Consider the following 12,517-nt stretch of genomic DNA (forward strand, 5'->3'; position numbering starts at 1 on the left):
AATAATAGGGCTAAGGGAAGCCACTTCATTCGATTGAAGCGGGGGAATGTTCATGTAATCTGTGGGGGAAGGGTTTTCCGTTAATTCACCGACAAAATCATCCAAAAGTTGCATAGTATTTGGACTTAGCAATGCTAAGTCCGAATCTGAATTACCTTCATTACCCTGCTCAACGGTGCTATTATCAACATTTAAAAAAATCACTTAAAAAGTCATCAATGTTAAAGGGCATTTCTAGAGAATTACCATTCCAAGTTGTATTGTTTGAGGGCCCCATAGGTGCGTTCTCTCCTTCTCCAACTGACGAGCGGGGGGAGATGGCGAGTAAGGAACCAGGACAACCTATAAATGAAAAATAAATTATTTTTATAGTGTCTAAATTACCCTATTTTTAAAAATTGGATTAATATTTTCATGTACTTAGTAGTATTTAGTTTACGCCAAATATCCTGAAACTTCCAGCTAAATACAATCTAAGACATTATATAGTAGGTTTTGAAATGGATAGCCTAACTCATTCAGATCATCTCCCAAAAATAGCTTATTTTGAAAGTGTATAAACCGACCTCCTTTGACCTTACATTCGTTAATACAAGTCTGTTATTTTCAAGATATTCTGGAAAATGCAATTAAATGGGAACCGTTAACTCTTATTGAATGTCCCCCAAAATCTTGGCAAGTTATAATTGAAATTTGTCAACAATATAACGCAAATTAGAATCCATATGTGTAAGAGACAAATGGTATAATCTCAGTCGTTTAAATTGAGTGGGGAGAAAACATCTTTAGCGAAAATAATATCTTTTAAAATCTCTGACACAATTTTACAATGTTGAAAAAAAGGCGAAAGGAATAGCCCATATCGGCTTTGGAAAAAAAACCGGTGTCTTTACTTGGTTTGAAATGGATAGCCTAACTCATTCAGATCATCCCCCGAAAATAGCTTATTTTGAATGTGTATAAACCGACCTCCCTTGACCTTACATTCATTATTATAAGTCTGCTATTTTCAAGATTTTCTGGAAAATGCAATTAAATGGGAACCGTTAACTCTTATTGAATGTCCTCCAAAATCTTGGCAAGTTATAATTGAAAGTTGTCAACAATATTACGCAAATTAGAATTCATATTTGTAAGAGATTAATGGTATAATCTCTCTCCTTCAAATTGAGTGGGAATAAAACATCTTTGGCAAAAAATAACTTTTAAAAACTCTAAAACAATTTTACAGTGTTGAAAAAAAATCGAAAAGAAAATATCTAAAAAGATTTAAGAAATATGTAGAAACAAGAGGCGAAAATGCTTACATTTGTAAATTCCGGCTGTATTTGGGTACCGGATGGTCCTGGCATAGCATGCTGAAGGGCAACCTTTTGACCTTGTGTAGGTGGGGCAGCGATGTCACGGGCTTGAGGGGTTGTAGCACTGGGGCTTGCCATCGTGTGTGCAGCCGTCATATCTCTTTTCAATTTTCTGACAGGGACATCAGGTTGAGCGACAGGTTTATGGTCAGGGGCTTGCTTTGAGGATGTAGCTTGCCCAGACTGCATAGGGGCTGGCACTGATGGGGCTGCCTCGCCCTCTCTTGCGCTCTTCGATTGAGGAAGGGGGGACAATACATTCTTCATAATTTGCCTTAAAGAAGAGAAAAAGTTAGTATCGAAATAATTTCCCCCTGTTTTACAGAAGGAAAATTAGTAACCATAATTTTGTGTAGAAAGCATTTATCACTAAGAAGTCCCCTCCACTAAGTCAAAAAGCAAAGCAAAAGGTAAAATTTGCGACAGTCAGTAGCTCCTATTTTTACCATGTTGAGAAAAAATTAAATACACAACTTGTGAGAAATCGAACCCGAAAAGTATAGAAATTCTATTTTTACCATTTAGAAAATAAATCCCCTTCCCCCCTCCCTCCCATATAAACACTGAGTACTCAAAATGAAAAACAAATACTATATGAAACTATTCATCATAAGCAACACCTGATCCCTCTTGCAATTCATAAGATTTACTGTAGAAAGATATGTCGCTAATTTGACCGGAACAAAAAGTGTCTTTCTGTGAAACCTACAAAAAGCTTAATCCCCTGGTTTCATAGATACCGGATGACCATTCACAGGATGCGATAATTAGCTCATATTTAAATCTTTGCGGAATTGAGAGAAGATAGGGTGTCGGCTTGAATGGAATCAGCATATTAATAGCTGACAGAAGTCAGTTGTCACTTTAGATAGAAACAGAGAAAGCAAGAATTTATCGAAAAAGAAGAATCATTTCCAATGAAAGAATTAAAGTTGTAAACTGTGGGGGGGTTTACATGGTAAAAAAGAGCATATTTTATAGTCTTATAACAACAATAAATATAGCATGGGGGAGTTTGAATTAGAGTGGGCGGGGGGATTTTCCTGAATATACTGGAGGGACTACTATGTAAAATAATTTTATTTTGAAAATAAAAAATGAAAGTGTATTAAAACAGAACTCAAATGGTAAATTAAGGTTGTCAAGGCTTCTAACTCATCAATAATATTCATTGTTGTATACATAGTGTCAGAGAACTTTCTGTTAATTTAATCACAACGCATGTCCGTTATATACGAAATCCCAAAGGCGAATTGTTATGCAAAAGGAAAATCATATGTAAGCGACCCTCTCATTGGCTTAAAATGAGATGTAATCTACTCTCTGATTGGTTTAGAAGGACACACGTGATCCTGTTTCCCATTCCTGGATCATAACATTCTCCCTAGCGTACACCTGGACGAACAACAACAACAAATCAATTGACCTTGACATCATCCATTAGATATTAATAAATCATGAATAAATGGAGTCCCGTTTAGACTGACAGCACATGTGTTCTCCCTGGGGATTCTATGCCCATATATGGTGCCCCGTCACGAGTTATAGATCAATACATTTCCCCCACCGTTAATGCACATGTGTAAACTTCGCCCGGAGACAATACACTTGGAAACAACAAATCAATTTTCTCAGATATCCATTTCCCCTAGTGAGGCTATGCCCATATATGGTGTGGGGTCAGGACTGACAGCACAGGTGTTCTCCCTAGGGATTCTATGCCCATATATGGTGTGGGATCATAGTCAGACTCAATTGTAGATGGCAGCAGGGGTGAGGGATGGGGGTACTAGGGTCCTCCCTACTTTCAGGAAGTACACAGAGGAATATCTACTTAAACACTGACATTGAAACTGATAACTGGTAGTCACGCTGTTGTTCAACATTCAGAACATGAACTTTGTTATAACATGCAATAGTATTTTCAGACTGGTATTATTAACCGAGTACTCTCATTACTTTGTTTTGCACTATGTTAATCCTTTTGAAATTACTTATAAAATTACTGGCCCATGCCAATCACCCGTGTTCTATATAAAGCTCAAGATTGGAGCGATATATAAGTTTGAGGGTCTGGACTGGATATACATGTTTTAGTCTAAGATTATCCCTAGACCGCTAGAAGCTTTGGCTGATACTATTTCACATTGTATCTTCCAGCTAAGATTACAATGAATGTAGAAACAGCAGGTAGGCTAACGGATATCATAGACTTGTCGAATAGGTTCAGATCAATATAAAACTACAGAACCCAGTGGGGCTAGAAACCTTTTTCTGATAAAAATCATGAAGATTGTCTTCCTTGCCTTAATAGCAAGGTGATTCACACTCACAAAAACATGGAGACTGTTGAGTGCACTATTTGCTTTTACCGCGTTTTCTTGAACTGACTTAACATAAACAGCAATGGCTGTGTCTTCAGCAAAAGAAGTAAACGTGAAATCGCTTATAAAATACCGTGAGGTATCCTCACAAATTAAAAATGAAAGGGGTCCTAAAAAAGAACCCCGCGGCACAATAAATATAGAAGGCATCGTGTTACTATCAATATCTTTATGATTCCCACTTATAGATCAACCATGAAAATAACCCAGAAACCAATTAAGAGCATTATACTTAATACGAAGACTTTTTAACCAAGTCAAAATTATTCTAAAATCAACAGCATCGAATGCTTCGTTTAGATTAATAAATACTGCTAAAGAGATCAATTTACTTACAAACATCAAACCTTGGTAGGGTGACAAACGCCAATTTGCCATTTCGAAAAGCTTTTCATGTAAACTAGTCAGCTTCTCAGTAATATTCGTAAGATAGAAATTACTTACTATCTATTGATTCCTGTAAGACAGAGATAGATAGAGAAGAAATCTACAAAAACTGAAATAAGACGTTTCAACATCGCTACTATTCTTATTCCTAAAAATAGGGTAAAGCCTAGGAAGGAAAAGAACAGAATGATCTTGAAAATGTAGAATAAAGCTTACTAAGGGCAATACGATGATATTTCCCAATATTGGATTCAATTTTAGAGTAACCAATTTTTATCTTCATTCTGGCATCCTGTACTCTGGCAAAAATCTTACAAAAAAACTTAAGACTTTTGGTAAGCGTAATAAACAACCACCGTATGGAATCTGCATGAGGGATAAAGAAGTATTTGAAACTTAGAGGTCTAGGTGTGGATGGAAAATTGAAAGAAAGAAAATCACATTTGTCAACATTACGCGAAAGACCAATTTTAGTAGAAGAATAAGCAACTTCATTAGCCATCTACGATAGACTGAGTTTACCCTGGCTAATTAAAAAATTTTCATCAGCAAAAGCGAAGTAGGAAATATCACTGAAACCTAAAAAACACATGGAAGAAAAATTCTCAAGAATACCTTAAGTACAAATATAAAAATGCTTGGAGATAATGCTCCACCTTGCCATACAGCCCGACAAACAGGAATAGTAAAAGAAGAAAGGGCACCGTAGTTATAATTCGAAGATAAGCTTTACTATTCCAAAGCTTAAGAAGAAAAATAACTGAAAGGTTGATGCCTTGACTGTAAAGAGAGTAAAAGGCCAAATTGTGGTCAACACTATTGATAGGCTTAGAACGATCAAGATCACAAATGTGAAAATCATAGCCTTTGGCTGAGGCTTCTTTAAGAAGGAAAGCCAGAGCCCGTTGAGTGTGCTGGCAACGGATGCCAGATCAAAAACTGTTCCGGTTCTCCCCAAAATTAGCATTAACTTTAATGAAAGGATGTATCATATATTCAAGGATTTTGCTTAAATTACAATCAACCGTGATGTGCCTATTAGAAAAACAGTCTAAAGGACCCTTATCTTATTTAGGAACAGAATTGACAGTTCCATACAAAAAGCTATCAGGAACAAGGGAACAAAAAATAACGTTTAGAAAACCAACTGAAAATGGAAAAACAAAGACGGGCAGTTTATTTTTAGATGATAATCACAAATTCCGTCAATATTAAGAGAGCTTGATTGGAATTTCTTAACAAATGCAATTACATCATCAACTAAAACGGAAAGAACATGTGCCTGAGTCGAAGACGACGGGAGAACCAAATCAAGTAATTTCGAATGAAACGCGAGCACTGCAGAATTCACTTTAGACAATATAACTGAATAGTTGTCAGACGCCGGAGCTGACGAGATGGAACAATTTGAATTAGCTGAATTATCAAGTTTAGCAGAATTAATCACTTTGTCCCATTCTTTCTCATTGGCAAGACAATCTAACCCTCCATATCAGCTTCATCGCAGACATCTCCTAAGCCCACGCTTAGTCTTTTTTTGTTATGTTTTTTTCTTTCAAACCCACTCCCGGATAGTTTGCAACTATTAGCTATACATAACTACATAGAACTGTTTCTTCTTTATCTTTCTCTTTTGCAGAGGAATCAATGGATAGTAAACAAGTTCTATCTTTCAAGTATTACTGAGAAGCTGACTAGTTTACACGAAATGCTTTCGAAAACGGCATATCTTGGTTTTTTACCTTACCATGGTTTGATTTTTGAAAGAAAATTGATTCCTTTAACAGTATTTATTAATCTAAACAAAATATTCGAAACTCTTGATTTTAGAATACTCTTGACGTTGTAAAAAGTTAAAGTAATAAAGATAATGTTCTGAAGTAGTTTTAGGGTTACCTTCTTGGTCAACATATAAGTGTTTTTCATAAAAACATTGTCACTGTCACAATGCCTTCTCTTTTTGATGTGCCACCGGGTTCCGTTTTAGTACCCTTTCCATTTCTAATTTAAGCGGATACCTTACGGTATTATATTAGTGATGCTGCATTAGCTTCTTTGGCCTATGATACAGCCATAACTGTTTTTACAAAGTCATATCATGAAACCATGGGAAAAGCAAATAGTAAACTCAATGGTCTGCATGTCTTTGTGGGTGTGAATTACCTTGCTGTCAATGCAAGAAAGACCAGCTTAGTGAGTTTTAGCAAAACCGGGTCTCTGGCCCCACTAAATTCTGCAGCTTTATATGGATCTGAAGTTATGCATTAGGTCTACGGTATCCATTAATACTACTACTACTAAAAACTCACTGCAGCACCAAGCCGTCTGAGGCCAACACAGCTACGCACGCTCCTCCTCCACCCCAATCTATTCAAAGCCTCCCTTTTTACACCCGCCCAAGAAGTTCCCATTTCCTTAAATATTTCTTTATGACGTCCTCCCACCCCAGACGGGGACGACCTGCTTTTCGTTTAGCCCTAGATGGTTGGCCGAAAAGAACAATCTTCGGCAATCTGTCATCCTTCATCCGTACAACGTGCCCTAACCACCTCAACTTTTCTTTCATTATAGCCCTAGAGAGGGGTATTGAACCACATTTTTCGTATAGCCTACTGTTTGAAATACGGTCAGTCAGCCGGGTACCCAGAACAATCCCTAAGCAATTTCTCTGGAAAACATCCAGCAAATCTTCATCCGATTTTCGGAGCGTCCATCCATTACTCGGGATAATAGTGGAATAATACCAGCCAAAGCTTCTAGTGGTCAAGGGATAATCCGGAGCTAAATATGTATATCTAGTTTAGACCCTCAAACCTAAATTTTGTCTCTTTTTTCAGCCCTATATTGGGTACAGCTGCGTGGTAAGAGCTAGTAATACCATATGTAACTAAAAAAGAATTAAAATAGTGCAAAAGCAAAGTAATGAGAGTACTCGGTGAGTTGTATCAGTGTGAAAATACTACTGCATGTTACAAAAAGCTTCATGTTCTGAATGTTGGACAATAACGTGACTACCAGTTTTCAGTTCAAAAATTTTAACTGATAAGTAAAATCACTAAAAACTAAAGTTTGGCTGCAGCCCTTTCCCTAACTGCAAAAGTCTAAAGCCGATTTTGTCCTTTGTGCTTTACTGAAAACGAATAATATTACAGATATTTTCTTTTGTCTATATTTTTAGATATTTTCTAAAATCTGGAACTGCTGAGCTATCAAATATTTTTATCATTAAACATCAAATATTCAGTTTAAGTTTATTAGTTCGTGCAAAGGACTGTTCAAGACATAAGTAGTTTCCAGTAAAACGCAAATGATGAACTTGGCCCTGGACTTTTACAGTAAGGGAAAGGGACACTAGCCAAACTTTTGTTTGCAGTGATTTTTGTTCGTTTTAAGTTTGACTTCCATACTCATTTTAGGTTTTACTTACTTTGAGGTTTATTCATTTGTATTAATAGCTGTTTTATGTTTGTTTGATATGATTGTTTATTTTATATATGTTCCTTTTGGGTTTCATTTGCTCCTTAATAATAACTTCTGATCTTTCTGAGTTTTAATTGCTATTGGAGTTTATTCCTGTTGGTCTTAAATTTAATATAGCTCTTTACTTATCATTGAATTTTTTTTTAATTAGCAGCAGAACCTTTAAGGTACATTGTCATTCAACGCTAGAAAATACCAAATACAATATACTGTGATTAAAAAATAGGTGTAGTGAGGTCAACACCCACAAATTAGAAAGTATGGTCTTGCGATTTATGTACTGTCGTTGTAAATTCTGGACGGAGGGGAATTTGATGTTGTTATCATAGGCAGCGCAATAGCGCTGCCTAAGTAAAGAACGATGTGGGCACAATGTTTTTTTTTCCTCCAAACCCGGGCACTTCGTATCAAAGGAGTTGTCGTCAAAACTTCGAAAAGGGCTCATTCGATTGGAAATTGGAGTGGCTAGTGCCCTTTTTAATAGTTGAAAGTAATTGGAGGGCAACTAGCCCCCCCCCCACGCCCCTCATTCCTCCAAACGCATCCAATCAAAATTTTGAGATAGCCATTTTGTTGAGTATAGTTATTTTCCAAATATAAAATATATTTTTGAGGAGGACACTCCCCCACAACCCTCGGGGCAAGAGTTTTAAGTTATGCCCCGGTGGCATATAAAGTTTGTATAGAAGGCATTGTCGTAGAAACTTCAAAAAAGACTTATTCGATTGGAAATTCAAAGGGTCAGTGCCCTTTTTAATTGTCAAAAGTGATTGGAGGGCAACAAGCCCCCCCCCACGCAGATCATTCCCCCAAACACATCCAATCAAAATTTTAAGATAGCCATTTTGTTCAGCGTAGTTGATATCCAGATAGAAAATATGTTTTTGAGGAGAACACTCCCCCACAGTACCTTGGGGCAAGGCTTTTAAGTTATGCCCTAAGGGAATATAAGAAGAATGTTGGCACAATGTATCATTTATTTATTTTTTCAGTATCCCAAGAACGACTTAGGGTATTATGTTCAAACTTTCAAAATAGCGTAAGTGTAACCAAGCTATCAAGGAAAGTAAACAGTTTTTTTTTGCGAATGGTATCAAGTTTTCCATTTCAGGTCAACTAGAGGAGGTATGAAACTAAATTAAAAAGTACTATTTCTGTCCAGATTTTTAAAAGGGTGTATGTTGTTAAAAATTGCTGAAAATTTTTCTCCAGTATACAAATGGCTGGCCAAACTATAAAGTCTTAAAAATCAAAAAATTTAAAGTGTCATTTTCTTTTTCCCTGAAAAGACAATGTCAATATAAAACCAACAGAAATTAATTAAAAAACATTTTCCACAAAATAAGTTTTTCAAAGAAAAGTTAAGAACTCCAATAAGCCAAAAATGAGCCAAACTAAAAAAAAATAATCTACCGAGCTTGAAACTACCACAATTCAGCATTAATTAATAAATTAAACCCAAAACAAAGAGAAATTACAATAAATAACCGAGTAAAACTCAAAACGAGCAGAAATTAACACGAGTTGGGTGCAAAACCCCTATGCCTTCCCAAGGCCAGAACAAAATTTGCACTTTACTGTAAAAACACAAATGAATGTGCATTGTCAGTTTAAGATACATATACTGATATTTAGTAATCAAAATCTTAATATTATTTGATTTATTAAAGTTATAAAAGAAAAATCATTTATATTTTTTCAAAATAGTGCAAATTTTGTTCTGGCCTTGGGAAGGCATAGGGGTTTTGCGCCCAACCTATGTTAATTTCTGCTCGTTTTAAGTTTGACTTGGTTATTTATTTTAGTTTCTGTTCGTTTTGGGTTTCATTTATTTATCGATAGTGATTTGTGGTAGTTTCACGCGTGGTAGATTATTTGAGTTTATTTTTGCTCATTTTTTGTTTAATGGAGTTCTTTACTTTTATTTGAAAAACTTATTTTGTGGAAAAAGTTTTTTTAATTAATACAATAATACATCAAATAAAACACCAATACAATGAACAATAAAAATTCTTTTTTTTAATGTTTTATGGCATAGATACTTTATGTGTAAGGATACATGGATTTTTTATTTCTGGAGTTATATGTATGGAAATGCCCCATTAGATTGGCTATGTGTCTGCTTGGACTGATAGGCCGCTTGTATGATGGGAGTACTACCCCGTTGTATGGTATGGGTACTGCCCTCCTGTAAGATACCGGTACCGTCTGCTTGATTGGTAGGAATAGGGCACCCGCAGGAATGATAGGCCCGCCTGTATGGATAGCCTATGGACCCGCTACCTATAATTGTCACAGTAATATCCTGTCTGTCTTCTACCTTTAATTGACATAGTAATGTTATATCTGTCTTTTACCTTAGATTCAAACAGTAATGTCTCATCTGTCTTGTACCTTAGACTGACACAGTAATATTCTATCTGCCCGCTACCTTTCATTGACACAGTAATGTCCTATCTGCCAGCTACCTTTCATTGATATATTACTACTCCTACATGCACCCAGAGCACCACTTATAACTCCTGCACCCCAGGCCCTGGGGGTTGCGTCGACACAGGAGTTTTTCTTATCTGACCTTTGAACCTTTTTTAACGAAATGGCTACCTCAGATTTATTATCAGACATATTTGGGGAAAAAGGGCTTGGGGGGTTTAGTTGCCTTCTGATCACTTTCGGCTCTTAAAAAAGGGCACTACAACTCTCGATTTTCAATCGAATGAGCCCTCTATGAAGTATATACGACGACCCCTTCTATATGAAGTGCCTCTGGGAAAATAATAAATTAAGGGTAGGGGGAGGTTAGCTCCCCTCCGATCACTTTAGATTCTTAAAAAGTGAATTACAACTTACAATTTCCAATCAAATGAGCCCTCTAAGAAGTTTTGTACGATCATCCCTTCCATAACAACCATATATGCCCTCAGGGCATAACTTACAATGCCTACCCCCGGGCCCTCAGGGGTTGTGTTGACACCAGAGTTCTTGTTATCTGAACTTTGAACTATTTTTAACAAAATGTCTATCTCAAAATTTATATCTGATGCATTTAGGGCGTGGAGGGGAGGTACTTGCCCTCCGATATCATTTGACTCTTCAAAAGTTAACAAGAACTTTCAATTTCCAACCAAATGAGCTCTCCAAAATTTATACGAGCATCCCTTCCATAAGAACTATATATGCCCCCAGAGCATTACTCATAACACCTTCCTCCGGGCTCTAGGGTTTGCGTCGATACAGGAGTTTTTCTCATCTAACCTATGAACTATTTTTAATGAAATGGCTATTTTAAAAATTTTATCGGATTGGCTTGGGGAAAAAAGGGCGTGTGGGGGGGGGCTAGTTGCCTTCGGATATCTTTTGAATCTTAAAAAGTGAACTAGAACTTTCGTTTTCCAATCAAATGAGCCCTCTCTGAAATTTATACGAGCATCCCTTTCATAAGAACCATATACACACCCAGAATGACACTTACAACACCCACCCCCCCCCAGCCCTGGGGGGTTGTGTTGACACCTAAGTTTTGTTATCTAATATTGGAAATTTTTTTAAAAAACTAGCTATCTCAAAATTTGTAGCGGATGGGTTTGGGAAAAAAGGGCGTGGGGGGGCTTTTTGCCCTTAACTTTCTTGACTCTTAAAAAGTGAACTAGAACTTTCAATTTTCAATCAAATGAGCCCTCTATGAAGTTTATACGAGCATCCCTTTCATAAGAACCATACATGCCTTTAGGGCATACCTTAGAAACCCCTCCCCTGGGCCCCGATGGTTTTCATGGACACCGGAGTTTTTCTTATCCGACCTTGGAAGTATTTTAAAAAAAATGTCTATCTCAAAATTTGTACCAAATGGGTTTGGAAAAAAAGGCGTGGGGGGGGGGCTCCTTACCCGCAGATCTCTTTTGACTATTAAAAAGTGAGCTCGAACTTTAAATTTCCAATCAAATGAGCCCTCTCTGAAGTTTATACGAGCACCCTTTCATAAGACTCATATATGCCCCAGGGCATAAATTATAATGCTTCCCACCGGGCCCTGGGGGGTTGTGTCGACACCTGAGTTTTTGTTTTCTGACTTTTGAAAAAATTTTCACTTAATGGCTATCTCAAAATTTTTATCGAATGCAACTGGAGCAAAAGGGGCGTAAGAAGAGAGGAGGGCTAGTTGCCCTCCAATCTCTTTTGACTCTCAAAGACTGATTTAGAAGTTCCAATTTGTAATCAAATGAGCCTGCTCTAAAGGTTTTACGAGCATCTCTTCGATAAGAACCATATATTCCCCCTAGGAATAACTTACAGCGCTTACTCTCGGGTCCTGTGTCGACCCCAGAGCTTTCGTTATGGTCTTAGGACTATTTTTAAAAAAATGGTTATCTCAAAGTTCTCCTCAGATGGGTTTGAGGAAAAAGGGCGTAGAGGGGGGAGCTAGGTGCCCTCCAATCTCTTAATACTATTAAAAATTGAACTAGAACTTTAAATTTCTATTCAAATCAACCCTCTCTGAAGTTCAAATGAGCATCCCTTCCATAAGAACCATATATTCCCCTAGGGTACAACTTGCAACGCCTGCCTCAGGTTCTTGGGTGGTTGTGTCGACACCTGAGTTTTTGTTATCTGACTTTTGAATAATTTTTAACTTAATGGCTGTCTAAAAATTCGTCTTATATGCGTTCGGGGGAAAGGTTCTGTGGGGGGGCTAGTTGCCCTCCAATCTCTTTTGACTCTTGAAAGATGAACTAGAAATTTCAATTTCCAGCCAAATGAGCTCTCTCTGAAGTTTCTACGAGGATTCCTTCCATAAGAACCATATATACCCTTAGGGGATAACTTATAACCCTTGCCCCGAAGACTGAGGGAGGATGTCCTGCTCAAAGATATAATTTCCAGAACTTTTAACTACGTTGAAAAAAA

General features: G+C 37.0%; 1 protein-coding gene across 1 annotated transcript in view; it reads left to right on the forward strand.

Moving 5' to 3' along the window:
- The window catches only part of LOC148945550 (caspase-1-like), a 162,913-nt gene that overhangs the window by 102,940 nt on the left and 47,456 nt on the right, over positions 1-12,517 (forward strand). The gene's annotated exons all lie outside the window — the stretch shown is intronic.

This window comes from Artemia sp. Qi Xiang Cuo, chromosome 13, assembly GCF_049724085.1.
Source record: "Artemia sp. Qi Xiang Cuo chromosome 13, ASM4972408v1, whole genome shotgun sequence".
NCBI lineage: Eukaryota > Metazoa > Arthropoda > Branchiopoda > Anostraca > Artemiidae > Artemia > Artemia sp. Qi Xiang Cuo.